The following is a 15,120-nucleotide window of genomic DNA, read 5'->3' as shown; positions in this document are numbered from 1 at the left end:
ATGAATACATCACTCTTCTCCCAGGTTTTTTCTTTCCTACCTATATTTGAAATAATTTTATGAGTGTTATCAGTAGAGTGAAATTAAAGGCATAAGATAGGGAAAGAGGAGACACAATTATAGATTATGACATGATGGTTTATTTAGAATATCCAACAAAATTAGAAAATGACACACAAACTTGACATGGGCTCCCACTCCAGTCACTTCTAATACATGTAAAAAATGACTCTAAACAAATTTTAGAGCTACAGAACCCACAAAGTGACAGCGAGAAAGAAATCTCACACTGAAGGCAGGCCAGCAGGCTGATAGGAAGGGTCTATCACACTGGAGTGGAAGCCATGGGAAGTCCCTCTCACACGAGCTGTATGGTTCTGGCTCAAGGGCAGCCCTGACCAGCAGTGGCCAGAGCAGACTTCAGAAGAGTGAATGACCAGAAGCTATGGCAGTTTCCAGAGTTCTCAACCCACAAATGCCAAAGACAAAGTAAAAGGTCAGTGTGGAACTCTGTTGGAAGGGTGAAGGAAGAGTGTGGTCCAGCCCATGCCCCAAAGGTGAGAAGTGGCAAGAGGTGTGGATACTGCAGCTGTGGCAGGGTGGCTGCTTCCAGAACTCCTGGACTGCAGACCTTAGGGGGACCAAGTGACCATTAAGAGGGTAATGCTTTCACCTGCTTGGATCTGGATCATGGTCTGGGGTGGTGGTCTTGGCTGTGAGGCCAGTGTGCCAGAGTTTGTGGGGGCTGTAGAGAGTGTGACTTCCTAATAGCTCCAGCAGCTGCAAACACCCAAGTCATTTGGGACAGAGCTCTCTGCAATCTGGAAGCAGAGTTCTACCATGGCAAACAGCTCAAAAGTCAAATAATTGGTTGCCGATATGAGCAAGCAACAGAAACACAAGCAGACCATAGACTACTTTTAGGGGGACAGAAAGGATCAAAGCGTGGAACTGGAGAAAGACAACGAAGTTAGAACTCCTTCATCGAAAGCTTCCAAGAAAAATATGAACTGCTAACAGGCCATGGAGGAGCTCAAGAAGGATTTTGAAAATCAAGTAATAGAAGTGGAGGAAAAATTGGGAAGAGAAATAAGAATGATGCAAGAAAATGATGAAAAGCAAGTCCACAGCCTGCTAAAGGAGAACAAAAATATGCTAAATAAAGTAACAACTTAAAAAATAGACTAACTCAAATGGCAAAAGAAGCCCAAAAAGCCAATGAGGAGAAGAATGCCTTAAAAAGCTGAATTTGCCATATAGGAAAAGAGTTTCAAAACCTCACTGAAGAGAATAATTTCTTCAAAATTATATTGGAGCAAACAGAAGCTAATGACTTTATGAGAAATCAAGATACTATAAAACAGATCCAAACAAATAAAAAATAGAAGGCAGCATGAAACATCTCATTGGAAAAACCTGGGAAATACATCCAGGAGAGATAATTTTAAAATTATTAGACTATCTGAAAGCCATGATAAAACAAGGCTAGACACCATCTTTCAAGAAATTATCTAGCAAACTTTTCCTGACATACTAGAACCAGAGGGCTAAATAGAAATTGAAAAAAAATTCAGGCATCACCTCTTGAAAAAGATCCCCAAAAGAAAACCCCTAGGAATATTATAGCCAAATCCCAGAGTTCCCAGATCAAGGAGAAAATCCTTCAAGCAATCAGGAAGATATTATTTGAGTAATGTTGAAGTACATTCAAGATAACACAACACCTAGGCTTCTACAGTAATAGGTCAAAGGGCTTGGAATATGATATTCCAGAGGTCAAAGGAGCTAGGACTGAAATCAAGAATCACCTACTCAGCAAAACTGAGTATAAGGACTTTCAAGCATTCTTGATGAAAAAACCAGAGCTGAACAGAAAGTTTGACTTCTAAATACAAGAAGCAAGAGAAGCATGAGAAGTTAAACAGGAAAAAGAAATAAAAAGAACATATTAAAGTTGAACTATTTAAATTCCTACATGGAAAAATGATAATTGCAACTCATGAGACTTTTCTCAGTATGAGGATAGTTGAAGGGAATATATATGTATAGATACATACATATGTATGTATAAGAGGGTGTATGTATATATAAATACATATGTGAGTGTGGGCATATGTATGTACCTGTATACATAGAGGGTATAGGATGAGTTGAATATGAAGGGATGATATCTAAAAATAAAATTAGGAGGTGAGAGAGGAATTTATTGGGAGAAGGAGAAAGGAAGATATAGATTAGGGTAAATTATCTCATATAAAAGAGGCAAGAGAAAACTGTTAAAATGGAGGGGAAGAGCAGGAAGGTGAAAGAAATGGGACAATCTTACTCTCACTGAATTTGGCTTAAGGAGGGAATAACATACACACTCAATTGTGTATGTAACCCTAAAGGAAAATAGGGAGCTAGGGGTTAAGAGGGGGGATGATAGAAGGGAGGGCAGATTCGGGGAGAGGGTAGTTAGAAACAAAAACTTTTGGAAAGGGATAGGATCAAAGGAGAAAGAATAAGTGGGGGGTAGAATAGGATGGAGGGAAAGATAGTTAATCTTTGACAATATAACTACTATGGAAATGATTTGGGTAAATAGACATGTACAACCTATATTGAATTGCTTATCTTCCCAGTGGGTATGGGTGAGGAGGGAAGAAGGGAAAAAGAAAAACTGGAACTCAAAGTTTTAAAAACAAATGTTTAAAAGAAAATTGTTTTTATACATGCAACTGGTAAATAAGATATACAGAACCTGGGGTATAGAAATAAATCTTGCCCTCCTAGAAAGTTGGGGGGTGATTGGGGAGGATATAAGAGGGCACAGATTGAAGGAAGAGGCATCTGGTAGGCTTGGTATTTTGGGGTCGGGGGTAGGGAAAAGGTAGGGAGAAAAATTTGTAATTCAATGTCTGTTGGAAATGAATGTTGAAAATGAAAAATAAATAAATAAATTGGAAAAAAATAAAAATTCAAAAGAAAAATAAAGCATCACTATTGTGGAGATATGTTTAACATGATTGTACATGTATAGCCTCTATCAGATTGTATACCATCTTGGGGAGGAGGAGGAAATTTAAAATTCAAAATTTCATTAAAGTGAATGTTAAAAACTAAAATTAAATAAATTTAAAAAGGAAAAAAATGTGTGTTTTCTGAATACAGACTGAAGAATATTATTTTTTACTTTTTTTGGTTCAAGGCTTCTTATATTAAATGAACAATATGGAAATATTTTACATGATTGCACATGTATAACCTATATCTAATTTCTTACTGTTTCAGGAAAGGATAGAATTTGGAACCAAAATTTTTAAAAATCCCATGTTAAAAATTATTTTAACATTTTAATATTTATCAGGGAAATATATTGTTAAAAATAAAAGTAATGAAAAGGAAGATGACAGACAATGAAAATATCTCTTCTTTCACAGCTTTACTTAGAAATGGCTCTGAAAAGTATTCAAAAGCATTTATGTTAGAAGAAATAATCAACATAACTTTCTAAAGAATAAAAGGCACCAGTTTAATTACATTGCATTGTACAATATTTTGATTAGCTGCATACAAAGAAGAGAAGTATTAGAACTATGCAATTTTGATTTGAGGAAGGCTTTTGACTCCTTCCCACATACTTGTTCCTGCTGACAAAGTAGGAAATTATAGACTTAATGCGAATATACCTACTTTGAAGGTGACATTCAAAGCTAGTTGTCAAAGGTTTACAAGCAACCTGGAATGTCAGAATAAATGGCATCTCACAGCAAATCAATTCCAGCAACTTTGTCTTTTTAGTATCTATGCTGATTACCTTTAATACAGAGGGGGAAAAGATGATAATGTTTCACAAAATTTTTGAATTAGAAAGTTTCTTATCACCTCCTGATCATCATCCTACTGATGATTGTTCTTCATTTGGAGGCTTCCAATGAGGGCAGGGGATCCTTTGTTTCAAGGAAGTCTATTGTTTAGCTCTAATCATCAGGATAATTTTTTCCAGAGAGAAATTTAAAATTCCTCTTTGCAAATTCTACTCATTTCTGCTAGTCATGCTCCACTACAAATGGAACAAGACTAATTTTCCTTACACATGGAAGTCCTTAAAGATGGAAGAAATATGTTTTTAACTTGTTTATTTGTGTTTTCTGATGAGGTTTTGCCAGAATAATGATCTGAATTAGTTTTTACCAAACAGGAAAGAAGAATAATGGGACAAACCTAGGAAAACCGGTAATTGAAACAACTCAAGTCATAAACTATTTAAACAACTAGCAAATAAAAATGTGGACAAAAAATGATATTAACACCAATTATATTAATTTTATTATTAGGAAGAAAGATGGCAGATGATTATAAACAGTTTTGTGTCATGGCAAAGAGACATAGTATAAGATTTTGTAAATTTTTTTTATTTTTAAAAATTACATATTTTTAAAAAATTTTATTAATTTTTAATTTTCAACATTCATTTCCACAAGATTATGAGTTACAATTTTTTTCTCTCTCCGTCTTTCCCCTACCACCACCTCCAAATAGCAAGCCTACTGAATATCCCTTTCCCCAATATGTTCTCGCTTATATTCTCTCCCTTTACCTCCCTAACTTTCTAGTAGGGCAAGATGGGTTTCTATACCTTAGTACCTGTATATCTTATTTCACAGTTGCTTGTAAAAAACAAACAAATTTTTAAACATTTGTTTTTAAAACTTTTGATTTCCAGAATTTTTTCCCTTCTTCCCTCCTCACCCACCCCCACTGGGAAAATAAACAATTCAATATAGATTGTACATGTGTAGTTACCCAAATCATTTCCATAGTAGTTATATTATGAAAAACTAACTATATTTCCCTCCATCCTATCCAACCCTCCCCCCGCCATTTAATTTATTTTCTTCTTTGACCCTATCCCTTTTCAAAAGTGTTTGCTTCTTACCACCCTCTCCCGGAATCTGCCCTCCTTTCTATCATCCCCCCTCTTATCTCCTTGCCCCCTAATTTCCTTTGGGGTTAGATACACAATTGAGTGTGTATGTTATTCCCTCCTTAAGCCAAATTCAATGAGAGTAAGATTGTCCCATTTCTTTCACCTTCCTGCTCTTCCCCTCCATTGTAACACTTTTCTCTTGCCTCTTTTAAATGAGATAATTTACCCTAATCTATATCTCCCTTTCTCCTTCTCCCAATAAATTCCTCTCTCACCTCTTAATTTTATTATTAGATATCATCCCTTCATATTCAACTCATCCTATACCCTGTATGTGTATACATGTACATACATATGCCCACACTGACATATGTACTTATATACACATACACCCTCCTATACATACATATATATGTATCTATACATATATATATTCCCTTCAACTATCCTCATACTGAGAAAAATCTCATGAGTTACAATTATCATTTTTCCATGTAGAAATTTAAATAGTTCAAATTTAATATGTTCTTTTTAATTTCTTTTTCCTGTTTAACTTCTCATGCTTCTCTTGCTTCTTGTATTTAGAAGTCAAATTTTCTGTTCAGCTCTGGTTTTTTCATCAAGAATGCTTGAAAGTCCTCTATTTCATTGAATGACCATATTTTTCCTGTACCATTGTACTCAGCTTTGCTGGGTAGGTGATTTTTTATTTTAATCCTAGCTCTTTTGACCTCTAGAATAGCATATTCCAAGCACTTTGATCCATTACTGTAGAAGCTGCTAGGTGTTGTGTTATCCTGAATGTGTTTCCACAATACTCAAAAGTATTTCTTCCTGAGTGCTTACAGGATTTTCTCCTTTACCTGGGAACTCTGGGATTTGGCTATAATAATCCTAGGTATTTTCTTTTCGGGATCTTTTTCAAGAGGTGATGGCTGAATTCTTTCAGTTGCTATTTTGCCCTCTGGTTCTAGAATGTCAGGGTAATTTTGCTTGATAATTTCTCGAAAGATGGTGTCTAGAGTCTTTTTTAAATCATGGCTTTCAGGTAGTCCAATAATTTTAAAATTATATCTCCCAGATCTATTTCCTAGGTAAGTGGTTTTTCCAGTGAGATGTTTCACATTGCTTTCTATTTTTTTTTATTTGTTTGGATATGTTTTATAATATCTTGATTTCTCATAAAATCATTAGCTTCCATTTGCTCCAGTCTAATTTTGAAGGAATTATTTTCTTCAGTTAGTTTTTCAAATTCCTTTCCTATATGGCAAATTTGACTTTTTAAAGCATTCTCCTCATTTGCTTTTTGGGTCTCTTTTGCCATTTGAGTTAGTCTATTTTTAAGGTATTATCTTCTTTATTGTATATTTGGGTCTCCTTTAGCAGGCTGTTGACTTGCTTTTCATCATTTTCTTGCATCATTCTCATTTCTCTTCCCAATTTTTCCTCCAGTTCTATTACATGATTTTCAAAATCCTTCTTGAGCTCCTCCATGTCCTGTAAGTAGTTCATGTTTTTCTTGGAGGTTTTTGATGCAGGGTTTCTTACTTCAATGTCTTCCTCCCACTCCATGCCTTGATCCTTTTTGTCCACCCAAAAGGAGTCTATGGTCTGCTTGTGCTTCCATTGCTTGCTCATATTGACAGCCAATTACTTGATTTTTGAGCTCTTTGCCATGGTAGAACTCTGCTTCTACAATGGAGAGAGATTTGTCCCAATTCCCTGGGTTTTTTGCAGCTTCTGGAGCTATTAGATGGGTGCCTTCTCTACAGCCCCCACATGTTCTCTTGCTCACTGGTCACACACCCCAGGACCACCACCCAATACTGCTATCTGGATCCAAGCAGGTCAAGGAAGAGAGCTTATCCTATGAATGGTCTCTTGCTCCCCCTACAATCTGCTGTCCAGGAGCTCTGGAAGCAACCAGGCCACAGTGGCTGTAGCCACTGAGCCTCCTCAGCTTCTTGCTCAGGGGGTAGCAGCCAGACCGCATTCTTCTAATCTCCCCTGACCAACCATGATCCACACTGACCTTTTACTTTGTCTTTGGCATTTATGGATTGAGAAGTCTGGAAACAACCACAGCTGCTGGTGATTTACTCTTGTGAAGTCTTCTCTAGCTGCAGGTTGTTGGGGCTGCCCTGGGGCTAAAACAGTGGTTCAGGTGGGACTGCTCTTGGCTCCCAACATGCTGTGATGGACCCTTCCTGCTGCCCTTCCTGGGCTTTCTTCAGGGGAAGATTTTTTTCTCTCTGTCACTTTTTAGTTTCTGTAGCTCTAAAGTTTATTTAGAGTCATTTTTTTACATTTGTTGGAGGAGGTGGAAGGTGGAGTCGCATGGAAGTCCTGTTTCTACTCTACCATTTTGGCTCTGACAGCATAGTGTAAGATTAAGCCAGTTTAAAGAAAGCTTGGAGAAAATGTAAGTAAAGTCATCCCAAAAGCATTTAAACATTTACTGGAAGGAGAACAACAAACAAAAAAATGAAAATGATAATAGCACCTGATTGACTGAAATCAAATGTATCTGTACTCAAAAGTATCAAATGAGATATGTGAAAGTGCTTTACAAACCTTCAAGCAGTACTTAAATACTAATTATTTTTATCTCTACTCATCTTTTTTGGGTCTTTCACTGAATAATCATTTCCTGAGTGCCTATTTTATCACATACTTTACTGCTTGTTGCATTTACTTCTAAGGGTAGCCAAGGCCTCTATTTACATACTGCCATCAGAGTTGAAAGTGGGAGTTCGGAACTTGACATCAGAACTTTATACCAGTGTTCAAAGTATATTTTTAAATTTTATTTTAAAATTTTGAATTTAAATGTCCAAAATGATTATTTCCATATTCACAGAGGAACACAATAAGAAGTTTCTGTATAAAACCATGAATCACCATTTTAAGTTGCTTTATTTCTCAAAAAGTAAATAATAAATTTGCCATGGTACTTTCAAAATGACTCAGTTTGCCTGTTGGTTTTCTTTCTTTGTTTCAGTCATGTCTAACTCTTTGTGACCCCATTTGGGTTTTTCTTTTTTGGGAGTGGTTTGCCATTTCCTTCTCTGGCTTGTTTTACAGATGATGAAATTGAGGAAAGCTACCTTAAGTAACTTACCATGGGTCACACAGCTAGTAATTATCTGAGATCAGATCTGAACTCAAAATATGAGTCTTCCTGACTGCAGGCCTGGCACTTTATCCACTGAGAAGCTTGTGTCTGTGCTTCCTTTTAAATTTCCTTCTATTCTTTTCTTGAACTTAAAACAAACAAAATTCATTAAAAAAAAAAAAACCAAACCAATTCAAATGGACTTTTTTGGGGCACCATATCACTATTACATTTTTTTTTTCACTTAACTCCTTCCCCCACAATTAAAAAAAAAGTGAAAAAGCCCCATCTTGTAATATATTTAAGCAAAACAACTCCATGGATTAAAAGGTGTCTCCTGCAAATTTACCATATTACTTCTCTATCAGGAAGTGAGGAACATGCTTCATCATTGGTCCTTTGATTATATGCTTTATCATTGCTTTGATAGTTCTTTTTTTAATGAAAATTTTTGTTAATATTGTCCTTGTGGAAAAATTGATTTTTTTTTTGCTTTTGAGTAGTTTTTACACAATTATTCTCTCCTTCTAGGTTAGATTATTTTGGTATTTGTTCATTTAATCTAATTCTGTCTAATAATCTGTATGTTCTTGTAATAGTGATTCTTTTGCTTGTACTACCTGAGAGTCAAAGCCCTTAGGGAAAGGGAGGAAAAGTCTCACTGATTGTGTTTCTTCAGTTTTGAGGGTCCAAGCACTCCCATTCCACTTAACCATGTGATAGTGTGGTTAGCTTTTATAAAGGAATATTTACTTCAAAAATGGAGTAAGAACAAATATATAAACATTTAGCCCCTTCTCATTTTCCCTTCATAAGGATATTTTGCCACATGTTGGGCAACAGGGCTCTTCCATAAAAAGATGAAAAACTTTTAAATGTATTCTATACTACTAACACTTTTTTTGGAGGGGGGAAGATAGGTCTGTTGGGGTTATGTGACTTGCCCAAGGTCACACGGCTAGTAAGTGTTAAGTGTCTGAGGTTGGATTTGAACTCAGTTCCTTTTGAGTCCAGGACCTATTCCAAGACTATTCACTGCACCACCTGGGTGCCCCGACACTTTATTAAGTAAATAGAATTGATCAGCAAGACCAATTGAAGTAATTGTATTGTAGTAATGGCCAATTTCTGAGGTTTAAATGTTTGCAGTGAAAAATTAACAATGAGCTATAACAAGCCAGTTAGAGCTGGCTCCAGCACACCTCAGTTTCTCGGGGCCTCTTTGCTGGGCTAGTAGTAACATCTAACCTGGAATCTTGGCTCCAAGGTTCTCATGAATAAAACTCCCAGGTCTATGATTCCACTTATTGCATATAGACCTGAAGAATTAAAACAAACAAATGAAAAAAAAACACAAACCAGACCAAAACTCAAAGCCAATTTTTCAGAACAAGGGGGCCTAAGTGGGTTGTGTCTCTTCTCCAACCCTCTCTTCTTTTTCCTTACCCCCTTCCACTAATGAGAGGAGGTGGGGGTGGGGGAGCCATACAGCCAATGGAAAGAAGCTGCTCCCACCCATATAGTAGGGGAAGTGCAGAATGTTTTCTCCTAGAAGAATGTTTCTGGCATCTCCCACATGGATGCTTCTATCTTAGGTGATCTAGACATGTACCAATACTCAGTAACATTCTATTTACTCTTCTCCACAGCTTAAGTTGCTCATTTAGAGTACTGTACCAGGGATATAAAATTGTACTTTTGGTTTGGGTGATTGGCTCTGCTTTATTTTGATCTGGGCCACTTGGGTTTTTGTGCTCATCTCCACCCGTTCCCTCGTTTGTTGCCTTCCTTTGGATTTTTTGAGATCCGGAGTACTGAATCTTAAAGGCCTTTTCTGTCATCTCAGGACACAGTGCTAGGTACTTTGGAGTCACCCCCTGCTTTGATCAGAGTTCTACCACACCAGTGCTAGATGCTACCACTCCCTGGTTGACTTGAAGGTCCCTGCTGTGGGCTCTTTGGATGCTCATTTTGAGCCTTTCTCAGGGCATCCTTCCAATTTGCATCTTACAGATGTTTCTGACTCATCTCTGGTCATGATGAGATATTCCCACCTTATTTGTTAACTCTGGTACTAGTTTTTCTGGGAGGCCTCCTTTCTTATTGCCTGTGGGCTTATTATGCAATGATAGAATGCAAGAAATCCCTTACGTTGGTTTCTCATTATATTTCTTGATCATTATTTGGTTTTGGTCTTGTTTTCAAGTTTTTGTTAGAGTAAATATGTGAGGCTAGGTGTCCTGACTCTATTCTGGTGAATATCCTGGTCAAAATTCCAAGGTGGCAAATTTAGACAGTCACACAAGGGTACACATTCCTCCATCCCTTACTCCCTTTGACCTTCCCTGTCCTTGGCTTCAGCTTCTACTTAGGGAATGCTTCTTCTCTTTGGTCAGTAAATTTAGAGGAAGCAGATAGTACTGACTCCAACTTCCACCTTCCTATCCTCACCAACTCTTTTCTGGCCTTATTCCCCAACCCTATATCCTTGTTCACAACATACCGGGGTGAATTTCCCTTCCCCTCAATGACCCTGGAGCAAATATTGTTATTTTGATTCTACTGTATACGATTCTGCTGTCATGTAATGAAGACACAGAAACTTGGGCTAATAAAGTATTATCCTTTAGAAGAGAATCTTGGGGTGGCTAGGTGGCACAGTGAATAGAGCACTGGCCCTGGAGTTATGAGGACCTGAGTTCTAATCTAGCCTCAGACACTCAACTTTTACTAGGCATGTGACCTTGGGCAAGTCACTTAACCCATTCCCCCCTCCCCCCCAAAAAAAAGCAAAAAAAAAAAGAGAATCTTGATACTTGAATTTCTTAATTTTTTATTCCTGTTGTTGATATTAGCTAGTTTTCAGCTAAAGTTTGTGTCATGTTTTAATTAGTGTATGATTATTTTTTTTTATTTTTTTGGTCTTTATAAATTTGTTTGTTTACTTTTAGCTTATAGAATTTAATTCCACAATTCCTTGAGTTTCAAATTTTCTCCCCTTCCCTCCCCCCACACATGGCAGCATATAATCAAGTATAGTATCTGCAAAAAGTTTCACATTAGACATTAGTCACGTTATAAAGAAGGATTGTATCAGTTAAAATGAACAATGGGAAAGAGGAAACAAAACCAAACAAGAAAAGGACAGAGAGCAGGTAGTTTGCTTCAATCTGAATTCAAACTCTGTTCTTTCTAGTTCTTTCTCTAAATGTAGACATCTCTCTCCATCATGAGTCTTTTGGAGTTGACTTATAGCCCTGCATTGCTGAGAATAGTCCAGTCTATCAAAGTTGGTCTTCACACATATGTTGTGTATGATTATTTAAAAAAAATGTTTTGGGATTCAAGGAAGAACACATAGGTTCTACTCTTCCCTTCATCACTAGTCATTGGAGCTTGAACATGCCATTTAATTTTCCTGAGCCTAGTTTCTGCATCTGTCAAATAGGGACATTATTTGGCTTGACTACTATGCAATGATTTAAGGATCAGATAAGATTATATATTTAAAATCACTTAAAAATTCTGAATTATGCAGATATGAAGTACTAGTATTATTCTTATGTCTTTTTTCATAATACAACTTAATATGAACTATTCTTAAGAACATGTACGTTAGAAAAGCTGTCAAGTTTGATATTTTCTGTTTTATATTGCCTGACTTCATGGAAATGAGATATCAGTGATAGTGAAGGCAAATGAGCATTAAAATAGATAGTGTTTTAAATATGACAGCAGACCCCAGTAGAAATCAGTGTAGAGAAGATCTGTGATGAATTAATGGATAGACCCACCATCCTTGACCTCCTTTTTACTTAAAACATTGGTGACCACTATGTCCTTGTTATCTCCTTCCTCTTTTCATTGACATTGGTTTGTTGTAGTTCTCTTGCTGTCTCTCTGACTATTATTTCTGTTTGGTTATTTTTCCTTCCTCCTCCCAACCTCTTCATGTACATATTACCAAAAGTTGTTTTCTAAATCCTGTTCGCCTCTTCCTCTAGGAGACAACTAGGTAGCACAGAGGATAGAGAACTAAACCAGGAGTTAGGAAGATCTGTGTTCAAATGTGAGTTCAGATGCTTACTAGCTGCATGACCCTGGGCAAATCACTTAATATCTGTCTGCCATAGTTTCCTCAGCTGTAAAATAAGGGCAATAAAAGCACATCTCCCAGGGTAGTTGTGAGGATAAAATGAGATATTTGTAAAGTGCTTAGCATAGTGCCTGATACATAATAGGCACTTAAAAAATGCCTATTTCCTCCCTCTCTTCTTCCATCCCTCCCTCCCTCCCTCCCTTTCTCCCTCCCTCCCTCCCTTCCTTCCTTCCTTCCTTCCTTCCTTCCTTCCTTCCTCCCTCCCCCCCTTCCTTCCTTCCTTCCTTCCTTCCTTCCTTCCTTCCTTCCTTCCATACATTATTTACCTTGGTCATCTCATTCCATTCCCATAGCTTCAAATGTTACCTCAAAATCCGATTGTTCACACTAAATCCCTCTTCCTGATTTCCCCATCTGTATTAATGGTAGCACCATTTTTTTCTAGTAACCCAGTCTTAAAACTTCTCTATCATCTTTGTTTCAATTCATTCTCAGTTTCCATATTATATTAGTTATGAAGACTTATGATTCTCTGTGATATTTCATTTACATCAGTCATATAGAATCTTCCAATTGTTCTCATGTTTGATCAATTTTGAGTTATGTGGCATTTACAAGTTTCCCTTTTCCATCTTTTAATTTCTTACTCACTTGTTCTTCACCATTTATGCCTTGATAATCTTCATTCCTACCTTTCATCCACCAAACCCTATTCATGAGCTTTTGAACATTGCTGGAAGAAGTCACCTAACTATGCTGTCTGGATTCTCTTTGATTTGGTGTTATTGTATCAACAATGCAGTATTCATAATGCCTATGGTAACTATAAGTATACTGATATGGTTATTAATCACAAAATGTGACCAGTTCTCCACATGGGGGACATAGCTAGAACATTTATTTAGACATCAGAAAACTGAGTCCCAAAACCAGAAATTCAAAGCCATCACAGTAGCCACAGAGTTGGCACATGTAGTTAATGTAGTAAACATGCACAATCTCAAGCCTTCAAAACAGAACAGGCTACCTCAGGCAAAGATCCTCCTCTCCTCACTCATGGTAACTGTTCAGCCTCCACGCAGCTCTCTCCCAGCAGCTCCCACTTCTTCACCCCCGCAGTTCCCATTCCCAGCAGTCCTCAGCAGGAGTCCTTAGCAGAAATTGTGGCTGGCTCAAAAAAAAAAAAAAAAAGGAGTTTGTGCTGCTGCCACTTCCAGTGCTGGCTCCAGCCTGTCCCCTACTCGGCTCTGGCTCCTTTCTGCCCCACCCCTTCCTTCTATGTCAGCAAGTTCAAGGGGCATGGGAGATCTTCAAATCTCATTACCATTACAGTTATATAACTTTAGCTAGGCTTTATTGCTTCAAGACATTCCTTTCATTTGTCTGCATTTAACTATCTTGGTCCCAAAGATAGCTATTCCAAACCTTGCCATTTCCTCATGTCTGTGTTTTCAATTTTGTCTTGTCAGATTACCTCATTTCCTCATTTGCTGAGGAAAAAGAGCCCTGTCATCTCCTGTATTAAACAGACAATATCTTTACTCACTTTCTTGGCTTTTCTCCTGGTCGGTGCTGGTCCCTCAGTTTGTGACTTTGATCCCATCCTTTTTAGATCTTTTTGAGAGCGTGTCCCCAAAGTTATTTTCTTGTATATTCATTCTTCTCTTATATATTGATTTCTTCCCTAGTGCCTGAAAAAAAGAATGCTGAAGTTACCACCAGAGCCCACATTATCAGTTTATATCAATTAGCCAATCAGGCTTAGCTTTGAGAAATGCATATTTACTAAGGTGGTATATTAAGAACAATTAGCACAGTCTAACACCTGTTAGTTCAATCCTACCCTCCCCCCCCCACTCCAATAACATTTATTCAAACACCAGAGAGCCATCATAGTAACAAAGAAGTCTATACACATTGCTAATGCAGGGAGCCCCAACACCCCAAGCCTTCTTTTGAAGACAAAGTCTACACATGTCATAAACATCACCAACATCACCAACACAGGGAACACACAGATTCCCCAAGCCTTCCCTCCATTAGGCCTCCCCCAGGCAAAAATCCTCCCTTTCTCACGAACACTAGCTGCTCTCTTCTGCCTGCCTGCTCTCTCTGTCTCCCAGCCCTGTCTCCCTCTGACTTCCTGCTCCACCAGTTGGGCAAGCTCCTCCCACTATGGGCTTCATGTGGTCACATAGGCCTCTTAAGGGGCAGGGAAGATCTTCAAACTCCCTTACCATTACAGAGGGTGAACTCAGAGCTCCTGGAAATCCTTCCTTTCCCCATCTTTGTTTCCTTGTGAAGTTATGAAGTAGGATAGAGTTTTCTGCAGATGCCCTTATGGAACCCTGAAGATGCTTTTCCTTACTGTTTTTAGTCTGTCCATAGCTCCCTATGCAGACACTGCCACCAACCACTTAGGAAACCAATGAGAAATTCAAGTTTTCTAGGCCTTTCATTGATTGAAAGGTTTTCCTCTGGTCAGTAGATAGGGGAGACAGAAGCTTATCTCCCCTTAGCCTCTAATGATTCTATCTAAGGGATTTGGGTGCACTGCTCACTCCTCTAGGCTGATCCTGCTGCTCTAATGTTGAAACTCTGAACTAGGCTGCTCTTTTATCCAAACTCCAAATGACTAAACTTCCTCAAATAATCCCAATATACTTCCTGTGCAGCTTCATTTTCTTTCATGCAATGACTTTCACTCCTTCCAAATTGATTAATAATTTATCACATTTAATTTAAGGCCTTAATTAACTGATTATAATAGAGGTGTTCTTTTCTGATAAAGGGATCAGCATCTTATTAGTTACTTTAAGTGGGGTGGGGAGATTTATTGATTGGATCAATACTCAACCTTACAGTATGTTTTTAATCTGATGAATTTTTTTAATCCAAATATCAAACAATGTTGTATATTTTAAATTATTTAAAGGCAAATACTAAGGTCTCTCTCTCTCTCTCTCTCTCTCTCTCTCTCTCCTTCTCTCTCTC

At 37.6% G+C, this 15,120-nt stretch overlaps 1 protein-coding gene and 1 long non-coding RNA gene across 2 annotated transcripts in view; one reads left to right on the top strand and one right to left on the bottom strand.

The window, feature by feature from the left end:
* CFAP47 (cilia and flagella associated protein 47) overlaps positions 1-15,120 on the top strand; it is a 963,244-nt gene that overhangs the window by 549,335 nt on the left and 398,789 nt on the right. The gene's annotated exons all lie outside the window — the stretch shown is intronic.
* LOC138142787 (uncharacterized) lies at positions 12,902-14,270 on the bottom strand. Its single transcript, XR_011163541.1, has 3 exons — positions 14,207-14,270; positions 13,669-13,817; positions 12,902-13,293 (listed from the first exon to the last, which is right to left on the bottom strand). It is a non-coding gene; the product is annotated as an uncharacterized lncRNA (long non-coding RNA).

This window comes from Petaurus breviceps, unplaced genomic scaffold (genome assembly GCF_028583685.1).
Source record: "Petaurus breviceps papuanus isolate PSGF00001 unplaced genomic scaffold, PetGlider_PUasm1.0 90603, whole genome shotgun sequence".
Classification (NCBI taxonomy): Eukaryota; Metazoa; Chordata; class Mammalia; order Diprotodontia; family Petauridae; genus Petaurus; species Petaurus breviceps.
The sequence above is the reverse complement of the archived record's forward strand: the minus strand, read 5'-3'. Positions and strand labels throughout refer to the sequence as shown.